Below are 14599 nucleotides of genomic sequence, written 5' to 3'. Positions count from 1 at the left end.
ATAGCGAATTTACAGCTGTGATTTGTATACTTTACATTTCTAGATTGAGAACTGCAATTTGTTCTATGGAACTACATTTGGACTGTGGGACTACATTTTATCTCCGACTGATACCTAAAGGTGGTGCAAAATGTAACAGTTTGCCTTGGCATATTTTATTATGAGCATTTATGCTATTATTTCTGACATGGCCTTTGGCTTTGCCTCTGGATTTCTGAAAAACAAGTGGATTTTCAGGGATTTGTTTTTTCTTCTACAATACTGAACTTCCTAAGAGTAAGACTCACCTGAAACCATCCCATCAGTTATGATCACAAAAATGTTTCAGTTAAACACCCTAATCTTTTGTAGGGCTTTTCAACTTTTGCAGAGGTTTTCTTTCATCAGCCATCCCATCTGCATAATTGACTGAAGACTTAGCTGAGAAACTCCAAGGAGTGCTGCAAGACCAGTTAGGTTTCCGTTAGTGGGGATGGATTATGATATAGATCTTGAATGCTTGTGGTTATCGGTGGTTTCTGTGGAATGAGGTTTGTATTTCACAGCTGTTTATTCAAGGATTGCCAAAGAAGAATCTAGAGCAGAGTTAAGATGTTTCTTTGAGTAGATGGAACCTAAGTAGGTATATGCAAAAGAAAGAAAGAGATGTTCAAAGAAGTGTGGTTAGTTTATAAGCTCTAGCACTCAAAAGCTAGAGAATGGCAAAGTAACATATCCTGTGCAAGTCTTGGACTACACTGCAGTTTCTACTTCCCCAGCCATATATGCTTTTTTCTCCCTCCAGTAAATGTCTGTCTTTTTCAGTGCACAGACTGAACTGTTTGACTTCTCGTGCTCCCACTCCTTCCTCTGCTCTGCCTTCCAAGTAGATGAGCCAGGATCCGCTTACCTGCCAAAATCAGGTGCAGCCAACATGTGATATCTGATGCCACTGCTGATCTGTTCTCTTTCCACATCTTGTTTATTATTCATTGTCTAAAATGTGGCCCACACCCTGTATAATACACGTGACTCAAGGCCTTCCCTAGATACAAAATTATTATTTTCCTCCTGGGCTTTCCTGTAGCCTGCTGTAGCCACCAAGTGATGCACAAACACCAATTAAGTTATTTTCACAACACACCAGTGAGACAACAAGGTATTATTATACCCAATTTAGAAGTGGAGAACTAAGGTATGAGAAACTGTGGTTCCATGTGTAAGCTATCAGCACCTTTAACTACACAGGCTTGGACCATTCTTGGAACAGGGCTAACCTATTAACTAGATGAGGTAGGGTTACTGTGGAAAAATAGTATGTGATCATGTAATTAAAGACTAAGTCATACCACAAGTGCCCCACAGGGTCAAAAGAAGGTTACTCAATCAGCTGTAATTCTGACATTTCCTAATCTTTCAAGCTTAATTTCTGGTCCTTAATGATATTATTTTAATACAGCTAATATTTGTAGGATTAACCCCCCAAAAAATCAGAAAAAATTAAATTTCATTAGATCTCATTACCCTGATTTTCACACAAGCCACCAGAAGGGTGTGAGCCTGCAAGCTCATGGTACAGCCCTGCAACACTGTAGCTGCCACATGCTGTGCTTCTGAGGAGGTCTAGACCCACCTGCTGCTAGCTAAATGGCAATTTGAGAGAAAAAAAAAAAAATGCACACTTTCTTTTCTTGATTATCACTGAAGGGTCAATGAGCACTCACAGGAGATAGGTGCTATGAAACCACAAAATGAAGTAGAAGCAGTAAGTTGTTACATTTTTTTGTGGATAAGCATTGGTTCCAGAGATACTGTTTTATCAGCAGGTTTCACAGGATTTTTTGTAACATCAGAGACTCAAATACTGTCAGTTTTATTTCCAGCTTTGAAGAGAAAAGTATTGATTTTCTCAGTCTCCCAAATATGACCCCTGATGTTCCAATTCCTGCACCTTGGACTATGTTGGTCATATATGTTTTGAGCGCCTTGTAATAACTCCTTAATAAAATACTGCAGGGTGCTTTCTCTATCTGTAATTCATTAAATTGAAAAGCAAAATTCTCAGGTAATGCATACAGGAAGGCGAGTTAAGGTGACAAGGTTTGGATTTAATCTTCTGGCAGTTTCGCTGAGAAACAATTCATAGAGCCTTTTAATTTGAAGACTTGGCCTGGTTCTGCTGGAGTAGTTTACCAGCTTTTCAAAGGATTAAATGTCCTATTTCAAAAGTTGCAGGATGACTTGGAGCAATACCTTTTTGTGGAGAGGTATAAAGTGGGAAATATTGAAACCCAAAATGAAGGTTTGGGGCTCCTATACATGTGAGATCAACACACAGAAATTAATCTATTTTAAGGCATTTCTCCTTATATTTTGCTTATGCTTATAGTTAAGTATAGTGAAAACAGTACTATGTTGCCTGCAGACACCTAAATGAAAAACCCATATCTTGCACATTGTCAGATCTACTAAGCAATCACAATTAGTGTACAGAGTAGTGTACTCCAGAACCTGGTCTAAAAATAGGAGAATTGCCAGGTCTCACTGTATAATAGATAAAGGCATCAGAGACAGGGGATTGAAGAAATACAGTTAAAAATAGACTAAAAATGAAATATAAATGTAGTTATGTGCTACATAATGTCCCATCAGGCTCATGATTCCCCTAATCTCAGTTTGGTCCCAATCCAATGGCCATTTTCCTCGACCCTTGCTACTCCCCAGGTACTTACCCTGCATATTTTTGTCCCTCCGTTTCCACTTGAGTAATTAGCCTCAGCTTTCAACTCAATGCCTACTCCTTTTGTAACCTTTCTATTCCTGGGGACTTCTTCCATACCCTTTCCTCAGTTTCTTTATTGTCAGCTCCATTGTCCCCAAGCTCCTCACCCACACCTTTCCTCTCCCACACATTTCCTTATTCCACCTCAACACACTCAACCACAGACTAAAGAGGGTCTGGTTCCCATCTCATCTTCATTCAGATTACATCTTCCTACACAGACCCTGCATCCGCTTCAGAACTCAAGGGAAGCAGATAAAATCCCTTCCCTCATTTCAGGTGTCCAGGTCAGGATAGCTACTGAAGAAAACTTATAGCTACAGGAACATGGATCCAAGCCCACACGTTCACCACATATGGAACATTCAAGGAAGTCCACAGGAAAACAGAAGAGGTCTCCACTTCACAAACCGTTTTCTTTCTTAGGTTTTGAACATGGCCAAATGTCTTCAAATTCTAACCTGGGTTTCAGAAGATATGTCTATGGCAACATTGTATACCCAGTTCTCATACTGAGTTCATTCTTCAAGCCTAAGAAAGAAAGTTCAACAGCATTTATTGCTATGTAGATATGGACGGGTGTAATAACAGTCAATATTATTTATAGACAGACTGGGGGCTATATTTTGCTCCTTAGTCTCAATAATGGTCAGACTTCTGTGGCTTCAGTTTAAAAAATAATCCCGTTCTAGGATCAACCCAGCTTCAGAAATATGCATCCAAATGATTCATATTTTGCAAATTTAGAAGAAAACAAAAACACAGAAAAATGGAAGAGTGAGACAAGCCCAACAATTGCTAGGCTTGCCTTTAATAAAACGGTTTATTAATCTTAATGAATCTTCTAGTAGGAACAGAGGTTGTTTGCTTAAGTGAGTAATTTCTAGGATTAACCTATTACAGGGAAAACTAGTTCATTTAGAAAACAGAATGTTTGAGTAAATAAGTCCTTTGTATGTGTTGAATTATGGAAGGCTTTGTTCCACATTGGGACAAATTGCACATTTCTCAAGAACTCAGTACCTGTTGTACATTTGGCAAAGCACACTCATTACCCACTGCTCTCTTTTCCCAGGACTCAGCATTATATTCCCTGAAGAGAAGTCTACTGGGAATACTTTTGAATGAATTTCTACAGACAAAGAAATACCTGCTTTTGAGTAAGCAAAATAAAGTGCTTGTCAGCAATCTGTTGATGAAAAACAAGTTCAGAAAGGTAGTGTCACATGATCTGCAGTATTACTGTAGCACATATTCTACTACTAGTGCTTAACACAAAATAAATTAATTTGCTGTATCTTTTTTTTTTCATTACCAGAAAATACCAGGCTAACAAGGCAATGTTATAGGGCTAATCTAAAATAAATTGCAACAAATACTTACCTGCATACAAAAACTATATATTTTTCCTGTGTGCTGAAATATGTTTCATTTGTTTATAGATTCGTAGTAGTCTTTTATAAAAAAAACAACTTTAATCACAAAAGAAATAATAAGTTTATAAGAAAAAAAAATTATTTGCTAATTTATTCCTCAAGGAAGATGTTTTATTCCTTGTCACTGCTCTTTCTATCTTTAACAACTCCTGTGATTTGATTGTGCTTTTAATTTATCATGTGGAGAGATGCCATGAGTCCAGTCCTCCAATATGCAAGAATTTATTCATATTTTTATTTTGTCAATAGACAATAAAAATGATGCATTAGATCTAAATTAGAAGCTTTGTTTTATCATTTAGTTTGAAACCTGTAACCCACTCATTCCTCTAGGAAGCCAGGCATGAAGATGAATCAGGAGACTTTAACGACATCTAGATAAGTCATACACATAACTTGTGCACATCAGCATCATGATTCTGTGTATCAGCCTAGTCTGTGATTTGTGCCATGCAGGTAATACATCCTGTTGATCTATTGGCTACATTATGCAAGGCTGGCCTTGAAAAGGGACCTGGTTTGTCTCTAAATGTGTGGAGGTATAGGAAAAATTAGGGCTGAGAAAATCCAGGAAAATCTGCCAGCAGCTGGAGCTGTAGGTTTGTGCAGTAGATTACACTTTAAAAGCCCTGGAAATACTTGTTGTCATTCATTTTATTCTAAAATAACTTTCTCAGAACTACAGTTTAGATGTTTAAAAAAGAAATTGAGTAAAACAGAAGTAACGCTCGATCTTAAAGGATTACTTTAAAAAGGTTAGCTCGGAAGGATTTTCTACTTCGATTTTCTTTGTTTGCAGACAGTGACTGTAAGTCTCTTCCATAGCAATATTTGTCCTGTGAGCACAGAGTCCTCAAGGGTTTATCAAGTCTGCTCCCTCTCTAGCGCTGATGCTGACATATACACACTCTGGAGATGAAAGGGAAACACCTCTGATGGCACACCAGAGGCAATGTTTCAAATTCCTCTTCCCAAAGAATGACCACCTCTTTCCAGTTCTGAGAAACCACCTCTTGCATAAACACTATATGGGTTTGGTCCTTTCATGGTACAGTGCACACCTTTAAAACACTCGGTGCTCTCAAGTCCTGCTGCAGTCAGTGGGAACCAAGGTGCACTTTGCTGCTAAGGGTGATCAAAGCCTGGCCAAAGGGAGGCCCAAAATGATGGTCAGAGTCATTATTAAGACTCAGACATGAATAATATCTATGAAAGCTAGAGGTGCAGCCAAAGTAAGGTTTCAGGCACACAATGTGAGTTTTTTCCTTCAATGTACAGGCTGCCAGTTCTCAGTTATTCCAGGCTGTCCTCAGGCTCTAGCTCAGCAAAACAGCTGAGGCAAGCACTTAAATTTAGGTGTGCGAATATTCACACTCAAATCACAATGAAATGTGTACTATTGCTTTTTATTAGGATTTATTCTCTCCGTTATACTTTCTTAGGTAAATTCTCCTTTCCCTCTCCTGAGACTCACAGAACAAGCTTTGAAAGCCCTTTTGAGCTTTCCCAGGCTGAGAATTCTCGGGAATATTTATATGCATTTCTAGCTTTGTCCTTCCTGTAAACTTTTTTACGAATAAAATCTTACTGACCTGATTCTTGAAGGACAAAAGGAGTCAGTAGAGTGGCAAGATACAGTTTCCCACTTTTTTCTTTTCTTTTTTTTTATCTCGTTTTTTAAATAAATTCTTTTTGCACAACTGTTCTATTCTATTTTTACCCGAACCTTCCAATGATTTTTTTTAACATATCCTTAATTTCATATGCTTAATTTCAGCCACAGGCTTCTAAATGCCATTAAGATATTTAATACTATTTTGATTTTAATGTATCAATGTAAATCAATAGCAAACTGGATATTTGACCCATTAATACATCTTAATTGTTACCCTGAGTCTTTTATTTACCATATTTACAGAATTGTGGTTTTTTTTAAAATGGGGAAACAAATCTTTGCTTTGTCTCTAGGAGGATTCTGCAGCTTGTCAATTAATTTACAAGTCACAAAGTTTGACTTCAAGCCCTTGGGGTGCTCTGATCCCATGCTGAACAGAGCAGAGCTTTCCAAAATAAGCTTGCTAACGTCAGAACCTCTTGTTGCTAAGAGAAGAGAGTGTAGCCTGGTAAAAGCATGTTGTTTCAACAAATCCATGTGAACTGGCAGCCAACCTGTCTAAAGACAATGGAAGTAGTTTTAAGCAATACATACCAGATTGTTACATCAGCCTGTTTTACTGGAGCAAGAAAAAAGTGCAAGGGTACTGAGGAAAATAGCAGGGAGGAAAAAAAAAAAACCATATCCTGTACTTACAGAGATTGCAGAATGTAAATGTATTCTATCAGTCAGAAAACTAATGGAGGTGAGAATGACCTACCCCAGGCTAATAATGTACAGTACATGCAAGTTCTCAAAAGAATTTCCAATTAAGCTTCTTTTTATTACCACACTAACCAAAGACTCCACTACTGCATGGTACATTACTTTTAAGAATTGAACATTAATTTAGATCAGAGGTAGGCATTCTCATCCCAACTAGGAGGAATGCTACACAAGATTGACCCTCCTCTATGAACAGCATGTAAGTTCATAAAGTAATCCATACGTCACAATATGTACAATTCACAATCAGCTATTGACCACCTGGATGCATCTCTGCACCATGGTCCTCTATTTCTCTTCAATTTCTAGCCCGTTAACAATGAAACACCTTACCATCTTGCATCCTGACCTTCTTAAGGACACATGCAAATGCAAACACTCCTGAGAAGCTGAGAACAGGGTAAAAAACAAGAGGATCCTCAGCTTTCACAGATTGTAAAATGGCACATGATACTGGTTGCATGAATGGGAATTAAAGACTTATCACTTTTTATAAGATTCACAGGAGCTACGAAGAAATGGTAGCTATCACATGCTTAACTAATGGTAGTGGAATACAACTTGTTAATTCCCACTGCGTCATGGGAGAAAGCAGAACTGTAGCTCCACAGAGTGAAAACCTCCAGTGAGTTTCAGCATGAGATCTCTACCTCAACAAGCAAACCACTACATATATATGTATGGTTGATTCATTTATCGCCTGTTTTGTAGAAATCACATCAGTGGGACTGATCTGATTTTTCTTCACAAAATTATTGTATCTTAAAAATACTGAAAGTTCAAAAGCACAAGAAGAACTGGTTCTGGTGATTTGTGTGATTTACGTTTGCATCTTTTTTTTTTTTTTTAAATTATTGCATTTTAATTCCCTTTACATCCCTGCAGGATGAAATATCATGTTTTAATGACCAATTTTCATAGCCTTTGTGGATACATATACACCTATACCAAAATCATTCTGTTTTAAATCCCTAAAGTAAGAAGAAAATATCTGTGCTCCAAAGAGATAAAGAATGTTCCTGATTTTTGAAAATAGTTCTCGATTCAAAATAATGTATTTTAGAGTTCTTTTTATTGGCTTAGGAGAGTTGTAAATCAAGTCACTGATTAATTCCCCATCTTGTGACTTATGGAGCACATACAAACAACACTGACTTCAGGGAAATTCTCTGAGTTCAGGGTAGCTCTGCCTTTCTTATACATGCGATTGTGATAATTGCTATCGAGGAAAAGTCTTCTAAATAACATAAATAAAAAAAGAAACATTATTGCTGTAATCAGTCAGCCAATACTGAAAGGTAAAAATCAGTTTTGCATCACCCTGAACTAATTTCCCTAGGAGCCAGTAGAAAGACTTGGGATTTCATGGTGGTCTTCCCATTGATTGCAATAGACGTTTGTGTAGAACTTTCTGCTCTCTGGGCCACATTTGTGTTCCTGCTTACTATGTGGTTGTGCTGATTTTAACTTTGGGTGCCAAACTCTGCCTTGGTTTTCTCAGAGTTATCATTCAGCTGATTAGTTAGCATTAACTCTGTGAGGTCCTGTGGTAGAAGACTCCATGTTAGCGTAACGTACTGTTAATACTACTATTTTGTACGAGCAATTGGAAAATAATTGTCCCTTAAATATGAATTTACCTCAGCTATGATCTTTTGAGATCACTTGCAGCATGTATCTGAATCGAACTCTAATTATATATATGGATTTCGTAGGCAAAATTTTCACAGGGTTTTGTTTCAAATTCTTATATAGAAGACCTTGAAGGTGAAATGTACACTTACTCAATCACAAGGCAAGGATTTAATGTCCTTCTAATTAGAAACATGACCAGTTCTGTTAATTTACCTGCAGTAGGAAAGGCTGTGCAATGGAGTGAGCATTAATCTGGGCCTCAGGAGACTGCCGCTCAGCTCCTTGCTTTTCCAGGTAACTCCTCTGTGACTTTGTATGAATCGCATATACCCAGATTCTGAAAGGTATTTCATTATCTGCCATTAAAATCTCATTCAATCTTAGGCAGCTGCCTAAATCTCAGAACTAAAAATAACCTTATGAAAAGAACCAGGGATTTATGATATCTCAGAATATTCCCTACTCCACTTAAAAAGATGATCTATATCTATTCCATATCTATGTACTTACAGATGTTTGCTTGGTATTGCCACCTGTTTGACCTGCTTTTATACCTAGTCCATTAAGGAAATTCCTTCATTTCCCTCAAAAAGCTATTCCAGTAGTTACTTACCCTTAAACGGTTTTCTATGTATCAGAACGGAAATCATTCCATGCCTCATTTCTTCACTTACTTAGAAAATGGGGTGACTTTTGTTATTTAACTGAAGTGTTGCAAGAATAAAAATACTTTCATCTGAGACAGTTATATTAATCGCATTTAGGTGCTGAAATCAATGTATTCCACATTTTAACAGCTTACTTGAATAACTAATCCAAACTAAGTACTGCAATTTGGCAAATTTGCAAACACCCCCCACAAAATAACTATCATCTGAAACATTCAAACATAGCCAAGCTACATAGGCTTTTGAGTAAATCAAATGCTATTGACAGCAACAAATACATTTTTGTAAAATATAATAGATTATATATAGTCCATAAGTATTCTAAGAAAAAAAGGGACTAAATAATTGCTGTATTTCATCGTGTTATCTTCACCAATTGCTATATAGAAGTTGAATGTGAAAATACTATATGCAAAGAATACACCCCAAAGGAAATACACTCTGCCTACTCATCAAGGCACAGCGACAGCATTCTTTCCAAAACTGATCTCTGTAAAAGTATGACAGATGCTGCTGAACATGATATTGCAAAAGAAGAAAAAAATGCCATGTTTCTACATTCTTTGAACTTTATAGTTCAGAATTCCAATAAAAAGTTCATTTCTCTGATTCAGAATATGATTTTTAAATATCAGTTTTATTTCCATGAAAAATAAATAAATATCTACCAAAATTGGAATTCGGGATTTTCAGATAATCAAAACTAAGTATTTGATAGGTCAGTATCAATTTTCTGTCTGATTACTGGATCATGAAAATGTTTGGAACTTTGATTTATTGTCTTGGTGGCAACATTTATTTTAGACTTGAATACTCAAGTATGGGAGAGAACTTCTTCCTATTTAGCTTTCTTAATAATAGATAAAGTTAATGCTTTTTTCCCCAAACTATTAGGTGAGGTTTGTTTGGCAGCTGGCATTCAAATGACAGTTCAAGTTTAAACAGTCTATTGTACAAATTTTGGAAAAGTAATCACTTTCTCTTTGTCAACATTCCCTTCCCAACAACAGATTTTAAAATTTGACTTTTTTTAAGTAACAAGAAAGGTTTTTCTCTATTTCTTGCCAGAATTTTATAGTAAAGTAAAGATTGCTGATTTCTAAGATCTGTAATTGAACATGTACCCTGGACTCAATTTGTTCAGCTGTGGCTAACTCAGGTAAAACAGAGAAGAATCCCTTTTATGACTGTAAGTTAGAAGACATTGAGTTTGTACTGTACCATCATTCCCAATCACCTCTGTAAGTACCATCTGTGATCTTTATTTAAGTTCCACTGCTTTCTAATTACCACCTTGCAAAGCTGCACACCTGCAGCAGTTCTGTTCTCACCTCACTGCACATAACTGATGATGTCTCCACAGCAAACCCTACACAGAAATAATTTTGTTGCTGCATCGTTATACCTCCTCCCCTTCCAGGGAATACAGGCAAATATCAACTGCTTAAAATTATGCTATTCTTGGGAAACAAGAACTATTCCTTTTCTTTTGCATCTTTACACATTTTCACATAAAGTGAAAATCTCACATGTCCAGTGTCAGTATTGCAATCGGCTGTGTTAAAACCAGGGTAAGGGATCAAAAACAAACAAAAAACCCACCCAACCAATCAATCAGATTTTGAACTGTAACAAGGAACACTTTTTTTTTTTTTTACGCATTCTCATGTGGTAGAAGAACTGTATTCCTCTGAGCCTCTGTCATACAATCATTATACCCTGTCACAGCCTGTATTTTCCTCTGATTCCCAGACAGGTGTGCACATGAATATTTGTGAGTGTGTGCATGCAAGGAGTGCATAGAGTGATAATCTGCTTTAATACTATTTAAATCACCATTGTACAATTGTGTTTATCAGTGATAATTTACATGTATAATGGAACCTTTTTTAATGTTACAGTGGTTTTATTTTTCCTCTCCACCGATTTGAGTAAGTGTTCTTTAAGTAAAAAAAAAAAAAAAAAAAAAAAGAATATTCTGTGGATTTCTTAATCCCTTAGTGCCTATAAATCTGTTCCTATGTGATCACTTATGCCTCTTTGAAGCAGGTGGAATAGGATGCTAAACACTACCCAAGCAGAACTATCATGAAACACTCTCATTTTGTGGTCATGTTGCAGAGTGGTAAATAACTTCACCAAAGCCAGTAAGCACTGCTTAGACAGTCACACAGTCTCTTAAAATCAGAGTATTGCAATCTTCACAAAACAGAAAAGTACAAAACACAGTAATGGAAAATTATGGCTAGGAAGAAACTGTGATCCACCATACTAAAACTGATATATTTACAAAAAACAAGAAGCAAAGTATATGTGTAATGACAATTTCTACCTGAGCCACGTCCTTTGTTTAGCAGAGTCTGTCTACGCCTTCACTGTGGTAGATCACTGGTCTGTCAGCCAAGGACTGGTCTGAAATCTCTGTGCTGTTTACTGGTGTTTTTAAGAAAAGACTATGCAACCAATCCTCGATGAAGAAAACAATCATAATCCATTGACTGTAATGGCAAAACAGAATTAGGACTAAGAATATATGCAAGGAATTTAAGAGCAAAGACATTTCAAGGAAATTGCAGACAGTATTTGAGATCAGAACTTTCAGCAATGAAAAATACTTTAAAAAAAATTAAAAAGCATGTTAAGAGATGGAAATATGCAGTACAATTTAACTGCCATATACTGATATGCAAAAAACACAGACATTTGCAATGTAGAGATTATGTTGCATGTTTGCAACTCAACAATAACCAAATACTAGCTTCACAGCATGCCTCTTCTAATGACCCTCCACTGGATTAGCATTAAAGGATTTCTGCCAATGAAGTACAGTTAATTTAAAACTCAAATTGGTTATACAGCACAAATATGTCTAAGAATTCAATGTAAATTTTTTTAATGCTTTGAATTTAATGTAAAATATTTTTTTGTTAATATTGAATAAAAAAAATGTAGACTGGCAAATCTCATGGATTTGGAATTTACTAGTTGGAAAACCATATCTTTGCCACACCTTCAGAAGGGGAAAACCCCATCCCATTTCCTGTCCTAAACCCTGTTCCAACTTGCACAGCATATTTAGTTCCACTGATTGCACTACTTAGCAGATACATTCCTGCCCAAGAAACCCAGCCAAGTGCTAAGATTATATCTTTATTTAAATTATAAGATAAAAATAGTGCCACATGCATATTTTTGGGTAACACTTCTCCCTGCCCCATAGTATTAAAAGTGAGATACCAATCTCTGTAACAATGATTCAGTGAAACAAGCCATAATGCTAAAATCCTGCTGAGAAAACACACATTATACAGTCACAGAATCACAGAATGGATGAGGTTGAAAGGGACATCTCATGGTCATCTGGTCCGACCCCTCTGCTCAGGCAGGGCCACCTAGAGTCAGTTTCCCAGGACCATATCCAGACATCTTTTAAGTGTCTCCAAGAAGGGAGACTCCACAACCTCTCCGGGCAACCTGTGCCAATGCTCAGTCACGCTCGCAGTAAAAAACATGTTTCCTGATGTTCAGAGGGAACCTCCTGTGTTTCAGGTTTTGCCCATTGCCTCTTGCCCTGTCACTGGGCACCACTGAAAAAAGCCTGGTTCTGTCTTCTTTCTAACCTCCCTTCAGATACTTATACACATTGATGAGATCCCCCAAAAGTCCCAATACAACTTCATGTATCATAAAAATTAGCTCAAACCTGATTCAGCATTGGGCCAACATTTAAATGTCTCTACCAGGCAGCAGACAACTATTGTAATACCTAAACCACAGATATCTGTCCTTAGCAAGGTAAGTTCTGATACCATTAAACATGCAGGACCTTTTTTTTTTTTTTAACAGTACAGTTTATCCTGAGAACCCCTCTACCTGCTTCCTGAGATAGTCAGCAGAAAAGCTGACTACTGGTATAGATATGGGTCTGTCCTTGTGTGTGTCCATACACTCCAGAGAAGGGGCAAAGTAGCCTGAATATGTCTGTACCCACCCATATAGTTAGAATTTCAAACATATTTAGGACACAATACATAGGAAAAGCTAAATATCTCTGATGGGGCACTTCAGCATTTTCGCACGCTAACAAGAAAACTGCCTGAAGCTGCCTGACAGGACACATTAAGTCCACCTCCTGGGGCATTCAAACCAGAGTCATCTCTTGGCCTTTGCCCCCAGACTAGCAGGTGTCATGCTTTGTAAACAGAAGGAAGACGTCATTTAGCCATGCATGTCACCATCCAGCTTTTCTAATACCCTAGTAGTTACTCTGTTCAGAAGAGGTGTGAGATTCTTGTCTTTTCCCAGTGACATCTTCTTCTAGGAAAGTGTCCAGCTACCCAAATATAGGATTGACTAAGAGGGAACACACTTCAGCTCTGTGTTGTAGCTGGCCCACTATATAGCCAAGAGATAACAGTAGTTACTTTTCTTCACAAATGTTTCTTCTAGATCACTCTATTATTATTCATAATAAAAATTTATTACATTTTAAGTACACTAATCATCTTTCATTGACAAAATCTACTAGTCAATCTACGTCTGTTCTTTGTTCTTTCTTCACCAAACGCATTCTGACATGTCTCTATGCAGTCATAAGAAAATTGCTTATCATGTCAAATAAATGAGTCCTATAGAAGATACAGTTTATCAAAAATCTCATACACACATAAATACTGAAATGAATGTGCAGTACCTATTCAATTAAGTCCTGTCATTTTTGTATATGGCCTTGGCAATCACAGCATCAGTTATCATTAATCAAAGAAAAGCATACAATAAATATCAATCTCTATATAGAAAAAGAATCTGTTATTTTCTGACCACTACCTAAATAAGACACAGTAGAAACAGAAGTAATTTATATTTATAAGACTTATATGTTTAAGTATCCAGAGAATTTAGCATTTTAACTAGACTTTGACTGATTAAACATAATGCCCCAGTGATAAGCCAAGACCTGTACTCTGAAAATTCACACACAGCATCGATATAAATTATTTTAGTAACACAACTGGGAGACTAAATCTTAATAAACTATTTCTCCAAAGAACTCTGCTGCTTATGAAATACATGCCACATTCTCAAAATACATTTTTTTTTTTCCTCAAATGTTTTATTACCCTCTATCACTGCAGTTGGTGGGAATAGAGGGGGCGGGGGTAGATCTTGCTAATTCTTGGAGTTGACTATGAAAACTTCAGTGGAAACAGTCCTTGTTCAATCTGTGTTACTTCTTTTAGCCACGCAGTACATTTTATACATTGTGAATAGAAGAGTTGTTTGAATGCTTATACCTTCAGGTATAAAAAAGACTCCTCAAACAACAGTGCAAACAATTTTACCATTTATGGCAACCACAACTGACTACATAGATATTCACACACACAAATAATAGAAGTTTTCTGTCAAATACCCAGTGAGCAGTACGGTAACACTTGCATCTATTAAGCAAACTCATAATTTAAAACTTCTCTCAAGTTTTCTCTGATATCTCTGAAAAATATGTGGGAGAAAATATGTCTAGCACTGGTGTTTGTATCAAAATATGGATAATTCTGGTTTTTTGAATGAGCTTTTTGATATACAGATTATGTTCTACAGAACATGTCTATTTTTACAGACACTGGTTCCAGCTGGTCTCAAAACATACTATTATATGCAGACTTCCTTTAAGAAGAAATATGATTTTGGCTGTACTAACGTTTAAGCTAGTGTTTTA

Source organism: Egretta garzetta, unplaced genomic scaffold, assembly GCF_000687185.1.
Source record: "Egretta garzetta isolate BGI_Z169 unplaced genomic scaffold, ASM68718v1 scaffold125, whole genome shotgun sequence".
Classification (NCBI taxonomy): domain Eukaryota; kingdom Metazoa; phylum Chordata; class Aves; order Pelecaniformes; family Ardeidae; genus Egretta; species Egretta garzetta.
This window is presented reverse-complemented; position numbering follows the sequence as displayed.